The sequence below is a fragment of the Mesocricetus auratus genome, unplaced genomic scaffold, assembly GCF_017639785.1.
Source record: "Mesocricetus auratus isolate SY011 unplaced genomic scaffold, BCM_Maur_2.0 Super-Scaffold_100025, whole genome shotgun sequence".
NCBI lineage: Eukaryota > Metazoa > Chordata > Mammalia > Rodentia > Cricetidae > Mesocricetus > Mesocricetus auratus.
The window spans coordinates 19507403-19520355 of NW_024429206.1; the positions used below are offsets into that span (position 1 = coordinate 19507403).

General features: G+C 49.8%; 1 long non-coding RNA gene across 5 annotated transcripts in view; it reads left to right on the top strand.

Annotated features, from left to right (window-relative positions):
- LOC121134066 overlaps nucleotides 1-12070 on the top strand; it is a 28694-nt gene extending 16624 nt beyond the window's left edge. Inside the window, exons 3-6 of one of the 5 annotated variants that reach the window (XR_005871081.1) lie at nucleotides 2782-2851; nucleotides 5938-5990; nucleotides 10652-10896; nucleotides 11041-12070. This is a non-coding gene — a long non-coding RNA (uncharacterized LOC121134066). Of the gene's footprint in view, nucleotides 1-2776; nucleotides 2852-5937; nucleotides 5991-10651; nucleotides 10897-11040 lie in introns of all 5 variants that reach the window. The other 4 variants (XR_005871079.1, XR_005871082.1, XR_005871080.1 and 1 more) reach the window with 4 other exon arrangements.
- Nucleotides 12071-12953: the final 883 nt, after the last annotated feature.

Sequence of the window (12953 nt, forward strand, 5' to 3'; positions counted from 1 at the left end):
ACTTGGGGGAGCCCACGCTCCATACTGTGGCCACAAGCCTACAAGGGGATTTGTTCAAAAGGTCCACATGTGTTGCCTACATTCATTGCACATATATTATGCATTTATATATTTCGTACATACACAAACACATATGTGTAGAAATTTAGCGACCCCTGCACCTCAAGGTTGGAAGGGTCATAGGCAAGACAGTCCTTTACAACACACGGGTTTGCCACTGTCTAGGAAGGAAAACTGCTCCACAGGCCTTGCCTTGGACAGGACTGTGTGCAGGGCTGTAGACACATCCTTTTCGTTCCAGGCCTTGCAGAGCTACTGTGCTTGAGACCCTCACATTCTCTGGAGCATTTTAACCTTGGCAGAAGGGGTCTGAGGTATCTCTCAGTGCCGGTGAGAGGATGGAAAACTAGGGACACATTTGCCACGTAACTCCAGGGATTTCTACCCAAAAGATAGGCATCCAAAGCCCCGGATATGCAGGTATCAACCACTGAGGAAGAAACTAAAATGACATCGTGAGGGCTGGGCATGGCTGGGCCACGTTTTCCACGTGGAATGGACCAAGCAAGTCCCTCACCATGCGTGCTGGTGTTTCTGTTCAAAGCTACATCCTGAAACGACATGCCAAGCTTCAGCGAATGATGCTACAGAGGCTCCATTAGGAGACGTGCAAAAGGAAGCCCAGACAAAAGCGGGGAGACCTTGCAGTGGTACCCAAGTCCCACATCCACTACAGCACCTCCGTCGACGCTAAGCAGCAGACATGGCGGGCGAGCTGGGATATTGTCTGCGGGACCAAGGGGGCTTCTGAATGTCAGAGCCTGGCTAAATGAGGCTGCAGTGGGGGTTCTAAGATCTTGGGAGTGCTTAGCAGGTCTGGGGGTGGTGGAGGCACGGAGCTGAGGCACAGCTGTGGCTGCTGCTTTCTTGGTTTATGCAGGGGGAACTGCAGCTCCCTCCAAATGCTCATGCATGTGCATCCGAGTCCCTGAGATCTTGTCACAGAGCAGTGAAGATGTGACTTGGTGGATCTGGGTGAGCCTGGGTGTATCGCCAGCATTCACATGATACCAGTGCTGTAGTCTTTGGGTCACATGTCTGAACAAAGTCTCAGTGCAAGATGTGTCCCAAATGGAGGCCTCCAGGGGCTCGTAAACCCCGTTCTCCCCTTGGGATTTTCTCCCCATCACTGGTTCAGGAGGCCAAGCGCCCATAGCCCGGTAGCCTGCATATTCCTCTAAGTCACCCACTGAATGACCTCTGATATTGGCTGAGTGATGAAGAAAATAGCGTGGCCCCGTGTTGTCACAGTCTGTCGCTGTAGTTTGGGAGATAATCACACACAGCCTGCCAGTCTGACGCTAAATGCCACGTGGACATGAAGCACAGCACAGGGCTGGGTGCCAGTCAGCTCTGGAAGTTAGGGTAGAAATTGTGCACGGAGGAGGCTTGCAGAATGTATGGGGTCAACTGGCGGGGAGGGAACTCCAGAGAGGGGCATCTTTGGCAGAGAAGAGCTGGGGGAGCTGGGTCACTGAGGAGAGCAAAGGATAAGGAGGTGCATCTGGGAAAAGGGTGAGGGTGGTGTGATGGTCACCGCTAACGGGCGTCCCTCCTTTTCGGCCTGTCAATTAGAGTCGGGTGGGGCGGGAACTAAGGCTCCTTTTCTACCGGAAACTGCTTATACCTGGGGAGCCAGGCAAAGAGTGTGACTCTACAGAGAACGTCCACCAGGGGGCAGCAGAGCAGAGGGCTCAGAGGTTCGGCTCTAGAATTCTAGAACTGAAGGAGGCCTGCGGACTTCTAGACACCCTGAGGCAGAGGCCAGAGACCTAGCAGGCAGTCCACAATCTCCTTTTTTTTGTGTGTCTTATTTGCCCTCTGTTACTCCTTTGGGATGGCAAGTTCCCAGGAGGACACTGCGGTCCTGAGAGACATGCTCACTCCGCCTCATCCTCGGGACGTCTGCATAGCAGTTCCAGGTAGCCATTCCCCTCGTGCACTGTTGAAGGGCCCGACAGATGCACGGGAGATTTTCCAGATGGCAGAAGTGATTAAACCCTGGATCAGCTGTGAGGAGGGGTGGTGGAGCGGTCTGGAACACAGGTGGACAAATTTATTCAGTGTGCTGCGGCGGGTCCTACCTCGTGAATATCACCCGTGTGCAGTCTCTGTGGACCTCCCACCCTCTTGGCATGCAGAGAAGGCTCGTGGTAGAGCGTGTAGGAGAAGGCATCCTCAGGTCTGGGGAGACAACGCCCGCAGTCGGGTTTGCAATCGTTAAGTGCGAATGAGGACACAGTAGCAGCTCGTTCCTTCGTTCATCTCCAATCCGTTCGTTTAGATGGAAAGACGGTGGGGGGAAAAAGAGCTGAGACTCCAGCAATCTGTGTATGCACTGAGGGTCTGCCGAAGTCCACAGACGTCCCGTGTGCACACGGCCACACTGAGGTCCTCGCTCCGCAGGATCTTGGCACCTGAAAACAAATCTTATGTGACCCCCGTGCTTCAACTGCAATGACCAATGGAGGCCACACGTCCCTCTCCTGTCACGTACTTTAGCTCCCAGGAGCAGCCCCGGAACCGCCGGAAATGCCAACCTATCAGGTTGCGGAGCCCTTTCAACAGGCCCATGATTTTCAACAGGCACATGATTGATGTTCTTGCTGGAGAAGCTGTTTTGCGGGTGTCTGTGGCTCCCAGCCCTGTGGCCTACTATGTGTGAAGCTCTCTGCGGGTGACAGACAGCAGTTTCTGACTTTCTTTTCATTTTCAGCACAGGTGTAACCGTGTGGCCCGTGATCTAGTGTCCCAGAGGTATGATGTGGCAAATGGCAGGCGACTAGAAGAGGTATTGGGGACATATGACCTGACCTGTAAATACTTCCCTCACACGGCTGGTTACCCATTTTTGCCTTGCTCTGTGTGTGTGTGTATAGTCTAGCGGTCAATGTTGGGTATCTTTCCCTATTGAATTCCACATTATTATTACTATATTTATTATTAATACTATGACTTTTTAAGGAGTTCAACTTTTTATTCTACTATTTTTAATTATGGGTGTGTATGCGGATCTGTCTACTTACATATGTGCAGGTGCCTGCTGAGGCCAGAAGTGTAGGTTCCCTTGGATCTGGAGTTACAAGCAGTTGTATACCTCCCAACATGAGTGCTGAGACTCAGGTCCTCTGGAAGAGCAGCATGTGCTCTTAACCACAGAGCCAGCTCCCCAGCCTGCTCACTTTTTTGAGACAGGTTCTCTCTCTTTCTCTCTTTTAACATTTTACTTTATTTTTCAAACTTTTACTTTATGAGCATTGGCGTTTTGTCTACACATATGTCCTTGTGAGGGTGTCAGTTCCCCTGAAGCTGAGGTTGCAGATGGGTGTGAGCTGCCAGGTAGGCGTTGGGAATTGAACCCAGGTCCTCTGGAAGAGAAGCCAGTGCTCTTAACCATTGAGCTATCTCTCCAGCCCCAAGACAGGGTCTCTTGCTGAACCTGGATCTTGCTGGTTGGTTGGACCCGCTGGTCAGGAAGCTGCAGGGATTTCCCCTGCCTTTACCTCCCCAGATGTGTGTTACCATGCTTAGCCTTGTACAGGGGTGTTGGGGATCTGAACTCAGATCCTCATGCTTGCACAGCAAGTGCTCTCCCGAGGGAGCCATCTTTGCCATGCATCCTCCTTCCTTCTGGCTTGGTGCAGGCTACCAAGGATACATGAGAGGACATAGTTGGAGGAACTTGTTCTGAGTCACACGTGAGGAGTGCTGTGGCCACTTGGGGACCCTTGAATCCCTGCCTGTGATGGATAAGCAGCGATCTCTTGTCAGGTGTTATTATTCACAGCAGCTGGCCCTGACCTCCCTACTTCACAGAGCTAGATTCCCTGTGATCCACAGACATAGCAGCCTAAGGTTGGAATGGATCCCAAACACGGGGCATTTTGGTGTTGGTGGCATCTCACCGGGGCCGAGGAAGGGTAACAAAGCCACATCTCTTTAGCCCTTGCTGAAAGTCACCCACCCATATTCTGAGAAGAGTCAGGTTTTATCACATAGCTTGGGGACCTGAGGCAGTTCTTGGAGTTTTGCTCAGCCCTCAGCATTTAGAGGATGGACAAGGGACTGGTGGTTTTAGCATTGTAAGTTCATGAGACATGTCCACGGAGCTGCAGCCAAGGGTGTGGCTGCCTGGCCGTTGCATCAGATCTGGCTGGGGAGCTGGGGGTGGCCGGCTTGGCTGAGAACGCTCAAGCATGTGTAAACATTTTTTTGCCCTGATATCAGCTGTGTTACTCAGGGTTCTCCGCTGCGAGTGCAAGACAGAGCCTGGCTCGCTCAGGCCAGCAGGGAGTCTCCAGAAGGATGCTGGGGTCTGTAGACTCAGGAGTGCTAGAGGGTCAGGCTTGGGTAACAAAGCCAACGGAGGAGCAGGGACAGACAGGCTAGACCACGGGGGTCCTGCTCTGACTCCACGAAAACAGACTGTCCGCTGTTTGGGTCACAGTCCCAGGGAAGAGGGCAGACGCTAAAGAGGCTGTGTCAAGGGTTCATGGTGACACTCTGGGTGGGAAGTGAGGATCTGCCTCATTTGGCTCAGGACATTCTACTGTCTCTCGCCACGCCTGACGGGATGGCGAAGAAGCCAGGGTCGATGGGGAACCATGCTCACTGTTCAATTTTATGCCCCTTTAAACTAAGGGGATCCCAGAGAGTGGATAATCTCCTGTGTGTGGTCATTTGGGGACTCAGGACGGCTTAACCATCGAATCTGAGCCCTCTGCCTTCAGGCAGGGGAGAAGGAAAGAAATGATCTCAAGGACTGTAAAATCCCCGGCTGGCCCAGACTACATCGGGTGGGTGGGGTGGGCAAAATCCACATCACATTTACTCACATTCCCAGAAATACCATGTCACCATGAGGGATGCTGGGAGGTGTGATAAGTGGGAGGAACTGGAGAGTGCCTGGTGCTTTTGATGTAGGAGACTTATGGCGAGGGAGAGAGGGAAGGAGGGGGGGTGGGAGAGGGGGGAGGACATATGACGACGATGATGATGATGGCATGGTGAGAATGCCTGTCAAGGGGCAGGTAAAAATTCTTTGGTATCTATCTACTCTGAGGGCTGACATGGAGGGGTGGGACCTGGAAAATGGTCCTCTCCTAAGTGTGGAGGAGAGGAGGAGGGCAGGCAGCTGTCCCGTGTCAGACCCTTTACAAAGGCAGCTCAGGGAACTGCAACAAGGCCCTGATTAGTAAGTAAGTATGCTCTTTCCAATTCCACGACCAAGCTCAATGAGCGGGCTTCCAAAGGCTGCGTGCTTCCCACCTCTCTCTCCCCTCCCCTTCCTTCCTTTACCTCCCCCCCTCCCCTCTCTCTCCATGCAGGGCCAGGTTGGAGCCCAGGGCTTCCTCACACACACCCCAGAAAAGCTTTCCTGCTGAGCCGTGCCCCAGCCCATCAATCTTGTCTGTCCCAAAGTACATCCCACGTTCCATTTACCACCCAGGATAAGGACCCCTGGGTTCTGGCCCGGAACAGAAACAGACTGATGTGCGTGGGCAAGGGGGTGGTGGAGTGAAAGCTATACCATTTGGTGGAGGTGACCCATGAGCCCAAGCCTGTAGAAGTGAGCTGCATTTCTTCTGTGGAGAAAGGATTTGAGGTGGGGAGCTTGGGTGGGAGGAGCTGGGAGGGAGGAAGGAGGGGAAGGGAATTTATCTGACTCAAGTGAGAGATGTTATTATTACCAAATATTTTCTCTAATTGCAAAAAAATTAAGGGGCTGAGGGATGCCAAGAAAATAAAGTACATATGCACTAGGCGTTGGCTTTTTTGGCAAAGGAAATTTGTCTGTAATCACTTTTACAAAAGATATAAAAGGAATTGCCTCCCCAAATGTGATCACTTCAGCCTGGCTTTTATCTGTTTCTTCAGAAACATCACATTTTGAAGGGAGTCGTATTAGCTGAAGATGGTGAATTTGTCTGGTAATTGCTTCCTATTATAAATCTAAGCAACGTTTAACACCACCCAGGAATGCAAAATTATCAGGAATGCTAAATGGAGAAAGGTTCTTTTGCTAAGTTTTGTTTTCCTTGTTGAAAACAAGTGTTTTTTTTTTTTTGGGGAGGGGGTTAATAGACACCGTTTTGTATCACATAGCAAGATTATGGGTTGTGGATGACACAGTCCCCAGATCCCTACGGGGTGGTGGGTCTTGTGTTAGCCAGCAGGGATGTCCAACCGTATTCACTGTAGACAAGAATTATCCACCAAGGAGAGGGAGGGGTGAAGTGCCCTGCTGCTGGCTCTTTGCTGTATGTATTTAAATATCGGTGGGTACAATGGTATCAGGAGGTGATTAGGTCTTGAGGGTAGAGCCTTGGTGACTGGGATTACAAAGGGAGCAAGCAGCCTGCCTCCCCCACAGGACCCACGAGAGCTCGCCATCTTTGAACTGGTGTGTTAGTGACTGCCCCCATTGCCCTGGCAATCCCTGGCAGAAGCTGCTTCAGGGGGCACACTGCTTATGTTGGCTCAGTTTTGTGGGTTGAGTCCCCTTTGTTGGAGTAAGCATGGCATCTGGAGCCTGTGACCAAGCTTGTTCAGATCTTGTCGGGGTCTAAGCCTCCAGGGCACCCAGCAGTCCATATCTGCTAAGTAGGCCCCAATTCCCAGAGTTTCCACAGCCTTCTAAAGCAATGCCATCTGCAGGTGAAACGAGCATGCAAACCCACGAGCCCGGGAGATAGTCCTCAAGCAAATCTTACCAGTTGGGAAGCAAGTGCCAGCTTTGTCAAAGCTTTGCTCTTGAACTTCCAGGCCCAGGACTGTGAGCAATGAACTCTCTATAGTTCATGGGTGAGCCAGGCCAGGGTATTTTGTGCTCACATCCCCAAAGGACTAAGGCAATTTTTAACCAAACCCACTTGTTATTGTGTTTTCAAATCATTTGATACCAGCATATTCACAGGAATTAAAAAACTGGACCCTGGGGCCTTATTTTTTTTCTGCTTACATATTTTCTGCACATTTGAATTTGCAGTGTTGTAAAACCAAGCGTTTTACACAAGATTAGAATCTCGTAGCTTCTCCACAAAACCCAGAGATCTTGTGAAATAGAGTCACCAGTTCTCCTGGGCAGAAGGCTGGATGAGAGAGATAGGGAGTAAGAGAAAAGTGAAGGGAGGGGAGGCCAGAGACAGAGAGAGGGAGGGAGAGAATATAGGAGAGAGGGAAGGAGAAAGGGAAGAGGAGGGAGGCATAAAAGAAGGCGGAAGGGGAGAGAGGAATAGAGTATACATGGAGTCCCCACATGAATTCCCAGTGTCACCACACAAGGGTCCCTCTGCCATTGCTCCATGCTCCCTCCAAGCTGACTGGCATACAGAGCTGGTCTGAGCTCAGATCCCTGCTGGGGTCCTAGGCTGTAGCTCAGATGTTTCTGTGTCTTTTCTTCTGCTTCTATCCATCATTTCATGTTTCTTGAAAGGCTGTGAAGTCTCTGGGCGTGAGGTCATCACACTTATCTATGTCCCTTGCTGTGTCACACAGAGCCTCCATCATCTGGTGCTCCTTGCTGGCTAGTGGCCGATTCTAACAAGGGACAGCTGTGCAGAACAAAATGCATGGCACGTGGGCTACTGGGCTCATTTCTTCTTTGCTTTAAAAAAGTCATCTTTGTTTTGATGTGCATATTTACTTTGTCTGCACATGCAGTACCCCATGGAAGCCAGAAGAGGACATTTGACCCTCCAGAGCTGGAGTTATAGATGGCTGTGAATTGCCATGTAGGTGCTGGGAATCAAACACAGGTCCTGTGGATTAGCAGTCTGTATTCTTAACCATTAGCAGTCCGTATTCTTGACCATCGAGCCATCTCTCCAGCCCCACTGATTTTTTCTCCAATGGGATGGTAGATGCTTCTGGAGGGCAGCTAGCCTGCCCAACAGGAGATAGTCATAGAAGCCTCATAGCAAGCACAGGAGAGTAGAGGTCACCTGGAGACAGCTCAGGACTCCTTAGCTGCTGTCTTCCCATCTCTCTAAGCAGGCCAGAAAGAACGTTACCTTGGGTTCTGTCAATATTGAGATGTTAGCTCTTGTGGAGGCACAGAAAGGGTAGGCAGTCCACCCTCTCCCGACACACACACACACACACACACACACACACACACACACACACACACACACACACACACAGCTGTTGTTCAAATTCTGAAGCACTAGGTTTGATAACAAAATAATGGGTGGAGATCATACAGTAAAAACAAACAGATAAACAAACAAACAACCATCCTGAAAGTCACAAGTCTTCATGTGTGCCTCAGAGCTGTGCAAGAGGGACCTTTGCAACTCAAGCATTATGTGGACCTCCGGAGGTCATAACCACGCATGGGGCTAGATGTCACGGATGTCACCACTCCCTCAGCTCACTAGAGTAGTGTTTTCCTGGTATTCCTCTGCTCGTGTCTTCCCTGTGCCCGCCACACAGGTAAGATGCACACAGAGTATAAGAGAGTGTGTGTGCTTTGCCTAAACAGTGTTCCACCAAGACAGTGGCTGTTTTTCAGGACTCATGCCTATGAGAGTTTCCCATTAGTACCTAGAGTACCTTGAGTTTCTTTGAGTCCCTAAAGTCCCCGTGGTCCTGAAGCCTGCTTCCTGCCTCTTCTGTGACAAGTCAAGGCTCACTTCTGGGAAAATGATGGCCTCTGCTGTGCATGGTTGGCCCTCCTGCATATTCATTTGCCTGAATTCATCGATTGCTATTCTCTATCCCGTTTCTTGATAAGGGAAGTGAAAATGATCTCCATTTCTCTGGAGTGTTATCAGAAGACTGTTCTAATGACATCGTTGCTGGCAGTCAGAGAAGAGGGCGGGACCTGGGGCTTCAGGCACCTTTTTCCTCACAAGACCGAGCAGCCATGTCCAAGGCTCCAGTCAAACCTACAGTTGGTTATTAACGGTCTTTCCTTCCAGGGACCTATCCGTCTCCCTTTGCTTCTACATCAGAGGTTCTTAACCTTCCTAATGCTGCTTCCCTTTAATATGGCTCCTCACGTTGTGGTGATCCCCAACCTTGCAATTATTTTCGTTGCTACTTCATAACTGTTAGGAATCGTAATGCAAATATATGCTGTGCAGGCTGGCCATGAGCGACACCGATGAAAGGGTTGTTCTACTCTCAGAGAGGTCGCGCCCCACGGGTTGAGAGGCGCTGTCCTAGAGGGTCACAGTCACAGACCCTCAGCGTTAGTTGCTGCCACCTTTCTTTCTGGCTTCGGCATCTTCTCTTTTCCTTGTTACCCAGCTATGCTTCTTGTCACTATTTATTCTAGCCTTGCAAAACACCCAAACCAGACACACTCCACCCGCAGTTTAAATGGTTAGGTGTTTGCACTGTGCTTACCTGGACGCATGCGTTGGCCCACGTCCCGCTTTGGTCACGTGCAAGAAAACAACCTCCCTCTTTTCTGTGCAGCCCTAGCAAACCTAGTTGGCCCCTACGCCACTGCCATTTTAGCTCAAATGTACTGGAAAAGTGACATATGGGAGATGTTTGGCTGCCTCCTCCAAGCATCCATGTTTCCCTGTCTGCGTTCATCGCCCTTGAATTCCTGCCAGGAGCTTGCAGCTAGCTGCCCTACCTCATCATAGTCTCTCCTCAGAGAGAGAAGAGGCCAAAAATCCTGCAACCCCCCCAGACGCCCACTGCGCATTTATTCTGTTGCTTCATTCCATCCAGACTGTCGTTTTGAAATTCTTTGTAACGCACCTCAGAATCTTATCAGCGAAGCAAATGGGAGTCACGCTCTTTCCTGATTAATGAGCACACTGCTGGGTGTATCAGCCCCAGACTTCCATGCCTTGTGGTCGTGGTCAGGGAGCAGGGTTATTGTATAGGGGCCCTCGGCAGGGTGGAATGTGTGGGGTTAAATAACCAATCTTTCTCTTGGGAGGAGGACGCTAAGAGACTGGGAAGGTTTCCAGGGTCTTTGAATTGTTGCACACGAAAACATTTTGCAAAAACTTAAAAAAAATAGTTCAGGAGAATGTAGCCGGAGTGTGTCTCTCTGGGACACATCTGTGGGAACAGAGTAGAAGGGGAACCCAGGCTGTGTGTGGCTTTGTGTGTTTGGATTGCTAGGCTCCAATATCAGGGTAACAGAAAACTTTGCAAATGCACATTTCTTTTTGTAATTTTTTTGGAATGTTTGGATAAGTGGTGTGTTTGGTGTCATGGTCAAGAGCTTGACTTGGAGGCTAGGCCTGGGGACACTGACCCATAATCCCAGCTATGTGGGGTTGGTGGCCGAGGTAGGAAGATAATAAATTCAAGGTCTGTCTGGGTCACTATGCTTTCCGAATTTCTTCCTGGGGTAGGGTGGGATGGGGGTGGGGATGGGGCAGAAACAATGTCTGCTTCTTCCCCCAAAGGTCCTGATGACAAATCAAAGTGTGATTTCCCCAAAGTTCACCCCAGGGGAACCAATGGGCTTATTGAGCTTACTCACAGAGCAGGGGTAGTGACTACTAGTGAGATCACGGGTGGCCCCAAACAACCACACTGGAAAATCTTCATCCGGCATAGAAAATGGCTTCCTGAGAGCTGCAGAGACTGAGACCCCTCCTATTGCCCTTTTCAGCCTGAGTCCACGCCTCCTGAGACCCCCGAGGCCACATGCAATCAGGGAAGAATTACCTGCAAAGGCCAGGAGAAGCAGCGGCTTCAGGGGGAGGTCCAGTGATGCTCAAACCTTCTCTGAGGGAACAACAGTCACCAAGACCTGTCGTGATGGTCTCTTGCAAGCTGGCACGGCTGATCTGATGGACGTGGTGGGTGTTTTGCTAGGAAGATAGCATTCTACAACACTCTGTCTCAACATAAAAGGTAAAAAAGCCACACCCCCAACTGAACCAAACCTACCAATGCCCTGAAAACAAACAAACAAACAAACAAACAACCCTCAAGACTGACCTGGAATTTTGCTCTTGTACTCACTAGCTGCCCTTATTTCCTTCTCTTCCTATAAAGATGTTACAACAGCACACGCCCCACAACATGATCTTTGGCCTTGGCAGTGAAGATGGAGGTGGCGTCTAGGATGGCAGTGAGAATAAAGAGGAAGACGCTTTGTCTAAGATGACATGGATACATGGGAGATACCAGTTTCTTTCTCCTCTGTGGAGACTCCACTCGACTGCGCAGTGCTTGTGACTGGGCATCTGTCACTCATGACTCCACAGACGAAACATCCCAGAGCCACCTGAAGACATGCTTGTCATTCAAACTCTCAAAAGGGTCACAGTTCTTAGTCTACTGCCTTATTTTCCAGAATGAGCTAGAATTTCATCACTCCCATGCCTCCTGCTGGCTCCCAGCTTGGTAGTCACATGACTTCAAGGCTATTTTCCCAATGAAGGGAAAACAAGATTGGTTATAGGCACAGTAATGATTTTGGACTAAGGGCCACAAGCAAGGCAATTTCTCCCATTTATCCACTGGCTGTTTCTGTGGGTCTGAATGAGATGTGTGTCCCTCAGAACAGTACCTGCCAATTTACTTTGCTGGCTTGTAATCAAAAGTTCATTGCTCTCGTCTCTCTCTCTTTCCTTCTTCTCTCTCTTTTTCTCCTCTCCTCTACACACACACACACACACACACACACACACACACACACACACACACACCCCACATGCACAAAAGCACACCTCACACAAATATACTTAGACATAGCTACACCCTTCTGTGCACAGTCATACACACACACACACACATCCCATCTCAATGCTATCTTCTCCTCTGAATCATTGTTATTCTGTTCTTACAAATTATTTAGAAAGATCTGGAATTGTTGGGCCATAGATTAGGATCCCATATCCTTTGGCTGGTCTCCCCACTTCATATATAAAATACAATTTAGAGCAGAAACCAAATGCCCTCTGAAGGCTATGCTGTTCCACAGTTTAATACACAAACCAAGATAGATTATAGACTTCTGTTTTCCACATTGATAATTTTCACTCAGCACTCTCCTTGTCCAATAATAATCTCTGAGCACATGTACAAGAAAAACAATAAAACTTCATCACTATACCGCAGGACTAGCCCGCATGCCATCTATTAACGTGATTGACAGCAATTAACTAGCTTCCTCTGGGATCTAGGCTCAGGAGGTATGGTCCTCGGTCACTGCATAAATAGTATATTTTTCTTGGGTGATGTAGATCCCTCTGGAATTACTGTTCAGGCAGGAGGATGAGTTCATGGCACAGCAGCTTAGTGTTTCCAACAAAGTGTGGCTCAAAGTTATCCAAATGTCAGGGTCAGAGCAACACATAGCATGGACCACCTGGGTGTCTGGTTAGACACGATCTTATTCTGGGGAGATACCGGAAACCCCATCCTCATGGTCCCTCTCTCCCCATGTCCCCTGCCTCTATGCTTCCCTCCAGACCCCATACCAGGTTTCCAAAGCAGCAATGAGCATTGGCCCTGCTTTCAGGAGCCATGGCATCTCCTCCCCCCAATCTATAGGTACTCTATGTGGGATGCTGATGCTCAGACCACACCCTGAGACAAACCCTGGCAGTATGTTCCTAAAGTGAGCTCCAGACCCATTAAGTGGATGGTGCCTCTGCCACTCCACCCCAGAACAGTCTAGTGTTCCCTGGGTGTTTTAGAGCCTGGGAGGTTTGTAACCCTCTCTTCCCCAGTGCTTAGGGCAGGAAGCACAGGATCTCTTGGCAGCATTATCAGTCAAACTTCCAGGAAAATCATCTCTTTGCTTTTTGCAAAGGATGCCGCTGGTGATCATCTTTGGAACAAGTGAACAGTCGAGAGCGCAGTCTAATGAGGTACTCGTCTCCAGGACCGGAGGGCCTCTGGGATTTCAGTTCCTTTCCCTTGTCTTTTCCACTAGCCTAATAGCACTCCATTGGTTGGTG